General features: G+C 41.1%; 1 long non-coding RNA gene across 1 annotated transcript; it reads right to left on the bottom strand.

The window, feature by feature from the left end:
• Window positions 1–3878: 3878 nt before the first annotated feature.
• On the bottom strand, window positions 3879–4412 carry LOC126037375 (uncharacterized). The gene is made up of 3 exons (XR_007505667.1): window positions 4271–4412; window positions 4056–4128; window positions 3879–3970 (listed from the first exon to the last, which is right to left on the bottom strand). It is a non-coding gene; the product is annotated as an uncharacterized LOC126037375 (long non-coding RNA).
• Window positions 4413–4745: the final 333 nt, after the last annotated feature.

Raw genomic sequence — 4745 nt, 5'->3', positions numbered from 1 at the left:
AGGCTTACCTGTATCCTTGAATGACTGTATAACGCACGTTAAATCAACGTTAACACTTTCTGCATTCTCCGCTTTCCTAAACACGATTCCAAGAAACCACATTGACACATATCCACTCCTAAAAAGACAGAGTCACAAATCTATCATTTATGCACAGATGCCAGTTATTCGGGTGCTAGTATCTACTCTCAAGAAGGGATTAAGCAAAACAGTTTAGTTGTACGCAGCAGCTAAAGATTGGAGTCAGCCCATACTCAAGTTCTCCGAGAACTCCTCCCTCAAGTTCTCCCTTCTTTAAAAAGATCCTACATGCTCAGAACCTTGCCCGCCAGACCTCGTACCTACAAAACAGTAACTACGTAACTGAACATCTCTCACAGGTAAGCTGAGGTGAAGGAATATAAACGAGGTACAATACATGGGCCAAACTCTAGTTCAGAAAAGTAATGAAACTCACTGTTTACAAAGTTCTCGGCTGCCAGGGAAAGACTGTGGCTTTACATGTGCAATAGATATAAATTCATTCCTCTCCAAGTTTCCAACCAGCACACGAATTTTAGATTCCACAAGGCCAATCCTGATAAGAACAAGAGACATTTACTCGTTTTTGACTGTATCCAGCACAGTAGTTATCTGCCTTCTTATAATACAATGCTAATACCAAAAATGCTAACCAGTCAGTAAGTAAGTAGTAAGTTTCATTCAGCTCAGCAGATACTAGATATTTATATCACACACACTGGAGTTGGAGATGTTTTCAGGGACATTGGAGCTTCAAAGTTTCCAAAGACAGAGGCAGTAAGTAAGTTTAACTTGTACTCTTAACAGGTCAGACACAACACTTCAACATATAACCTATGATGAAAATGTCAACAAGAAGCAGATTCCCAGCACCTCTGGCTGCATTTTGAAGTGCAGCAAAGCTCCTTTTTACCCCAAAGATCAAGGAGAACAACCGTTTAGAAAAGGCTCAAGCACAACTCTTCCATTACACCTGAGTAAAGATGCTATTCTTCTTGCAGACTGATCTGTGAAAAGAGTTTACCCTCTTACAGCCAAACTGAAAAATATCGTTCCTTTAATAAACAAACGATCCAGTCAACACAGTCTCATCAGAGACTTACCCAAGAAATGTATCATGACCACCAAGGCTATTCTTTTAAATGAAGTACTGGCATTTTACCCTTCTACCTAAAACACTGATACCCTTGAAAGCAGTCAGAACTCTGTACGTTCTTCACAAGTATCTTATGTTGATGAACAACAGAGATGTGCCATCTATTCCCAAATCCATTCAAGAGTTGGTGAACTAAACTTGTTCTTATAGCAAACGGAAGCAAGTTTGTCTTCTGCTTTTCAATTTCCCAGATGCAAAACTAAGCCCCGTTTGCTGCCATTTCTGTCACTGCAAAAACGTCAGCTTTTACTGCAGCCAGAACTTTCCTCATCTTTATTGTGAGATACAATAAGCCTTCTCCACTTAAAACATCTCACATTAAAAACTATTTGGCTCTAAGCCCTCTGCCCAGAACTCCTTGTTGTATACCTAACTGCGACTGACATCAAGCTGTAGCTGACACGATTTTTAAGTGAACACATTAACAAGTTCAGGTAAGAGGTACTACCTACTAGAGCTGTTTTTAAACAGGAAATAAGGTGTCTTTCAGAGGTAGCTCAAGAATTCAATCATTTGCCTTAGACCGCAAGCCGAACCCTGAAGTATAACCAAGGTGCCCTCAGAACAGGGGTCTGGTACACACAGCTATTTTCCTTGCTTACTTGAGCAAGGCAGGCAAAGCACTCGTTTCTTCAGAAAAAGAACACCACACACATTACAGTACCTTAATTCCTCACCGTTTCCCCTTATTTCAAGACTCACAGTTAGTCACCCCATTCACACAGGTTCAACAAGTTATTACTGGCATGTCTCCCTTGAGACAGTGACAAATACCACGTCAGCAGCAGTCATTTTCTCTAACCACAGTTGAAGTGGTTCTCACATTACCTTTCACAAAGTAGATCAGCACTCCTGCAATTTACCTATCCACTACCAAGCATGCCGAGATGATCATTTCCAGCACTAAACACAAGATGCCTGAGCACACTACTAGATTAAAACGTAGTAAACACTATTTATCAGCATTCAGGTACTCTGTGCAGACGGTCAGGTTTCACCCCGATTAAACAGCCTTGTTTCACTTCACTGGAGAAAAGTAGGCTCTGGAACAGGCGGACTACATTACCAGAGCAACTTAGCATTGAGTGCAATCTAGTCCTAAATCAAATATTGCATCCAGTAAAAAAGCTATGAAACCAAGCCTTCTAAGGCTCTACAACAGTCGTCTTCAAAGTGTCGGAGGGGGATGTACCCCAGGGGGTGCACAAGACAATCCACTGGGTCCGGGAAGAAAAGATTAGAACTTCAGTAATGTGTACGTAACTTGTAAAGAAGTAGACATAGACCGCAACTATGTGTTCAAAAATTACTTTTTTTTTTTTTTGTTTTGCTCACAGGAGTGCACAAAAGTTTGGAGACCACTGCTCTATAAGTCAGTAAAAGATCAAGCTCTCCAGTGTCCACTACACATCTGATGACATCAAGTAATCCCCATTTACTTCAGTCTCTGCAACAAGGAACATCTTCCTAACTGAAGTAGCCTTGGGTAAGTAGTCTCCTTAGACTCCTAAGGAGTCTGCTTCTCCAGATGGCACAGAGCATACGCACGCTAACCCTCTTTGTTCCTTCTCATCATGACTTAGGTCTTTAGCTTAACTTCTTAAACAGCAAGATAACTTACGCTAACTGCCCTTCACAAGAAAGCTTTTAATTTTGCTGAGGAACTGTCTACTTACCTCCCTACTGTATTCCATGCCGAGCTGCACAGTCAAATACTTTAGTTTTGTGAACTGTATTAACCAAATGAAGCGCAACACTGAATTGAGCGTCAGTGATGTATTGAACCCACACTCAAAGCAAGACTTACCACTCTAAGTGATGCTCTTTAGTAGAGGCACTAGCAGTCAGCACAATATAATGTCTAGAAGAAAAGAAAAAGTAACATTCTAGCTCAGGACTTGATATTCCTTCAAATGAAACCAAAACTGCCTTAAATGTATAGAAAATGACTTCCAGACAAGACACATTATATCCTGCAGGCAGCACAATATTAACTGAAGAAAAACTGATTACATCCTTCAGAATCGTGTTCTGCTGCATTCTAAGTATCAGAGCTGGTATTTTTGTTAATAAAAACAGTGTCAGTGGCAAAACACAAACAGTTTTTCTATCTTCCCTATACTTATCCTTACCAAAATTCCTATGACTACCTCCAGCTTCTGAAAAACAAACATATCAATGCCATCTTGTATTTCGACTGCAAGCTAAAAGTCACTATGCTAACCAGTACGGCAATCATTTCAAGTTCAGGTAACAGATTTCATACATACTTGTATTTCTGAAAAAAGTCCAGTGGTTCAAAGAGCTTTGACCAGTCTGATTTTCCTTGGAGAATCTCATTCGTAACTGCAAGACCTACAATTAAGGTTGAAAACCTTACTACCATTTTGTTTTTAAGACTAGCAGAGCGTGATAGAAACTGTACAAGAGAAAGGTTTTGAACAGTAATTGACAGATCAAAAAGCAGGAATTCCCTTGACACAATACACGCCTACTACAACAGTTCATTGTAAAACTGCTCCCTTGTTGCCTGCAACAGGTAGACTTCCCAGAGAACTCTTCTGCCTAAAAGGGCACAACACCGCACGGAATATAACCAAGTCAGGTAATGTGGTTTCATATTGCAAGAATGACACCTTTTAAGCAGTTAATAAGCATGGAAAGAACTTTACCATGTCTGAACTCCTCCACCATTACCGCTCGCGTTGATGTAGATACGTTGTATGTAGAGTTCTGCTGCGGATAGGCTGGGGTGATGATAGGCATTACGTGGTATCGGTCTGATGGGTTCACCTGTGATGTTAAAACAATTGTGCTCAGCACCAGCAGCTTAGCTTAGAAGAAAGGTTCAAGGCTTCCAAATTCCATGTCTACATACCCTGGGGTCCCATACTGCTAAGTTAAGATTGCTCTCTTCCTGTTGTTTCAGCAATACAGGTCTTGGCCACTCCCTAAACAAGAAAAGCCAGGCACTGACTCTGCCATGTAATTCAGGGTAGGACTGAATGGTGTTGGTCTAAATCTTATATAAAGAACCACCTCAGAAAGTGTTACTGCTTTACGCAAATCAAAATAGTCATCAATAGCTCTTACCATTCTGAAAAAAACCAAGAAGAACTTGTTCACCAGAGTAGAAGCCAAAGCGTTTGGATAGAGTTGACACGTTCTCGCTACTAGCACAGCACAGGAAACCCCACCAAGAAATCCCAGCATGTTGGAGTAAATGCCACGTCCTACAATGCAGACATTGTCGTTGCCCTGTAGTCTTCCCAAGCCCAAGTATAGTCCTTCAAATTTACAGCACCACCTTCACAATCTATAGAATACCTATCACCCTTCAGCCTCCAAGTCAGTTATTTTTGCAGTGCAACGAGGCCAAAACTGTTGGTCCTTACAGCGATGCGAAAAAGAATCGTTACCACACCACTTCCCAAAATACCGCTACTCTGAAATTTGCCTGCACTGCTACAGCTACTGCTTCGCTCCAACTTCCCTTGAGAAGAAGGTTCTGCCATTCTTCTAGCACTTGCTCTAGTCACATGCGCAAACGCTATTTTCTTATTCCTTA

This window comes from Accipiter gentilis, unplaced genomic scaffold (genome assembly GCF_929443795.1).
Source record: "Accipiter gentilis unplaced genomic scaffold, bAccGen1.1, whole genome shotgun sequence".
NCBI lineage: Eukaryota > Metazoa > Chordata > Aves > Accipitriformes > Accipitridae > Astur > Astur gentilis.
This window is presented reverse-complemented; position numbering and strand designations above follow the sequence as displayed.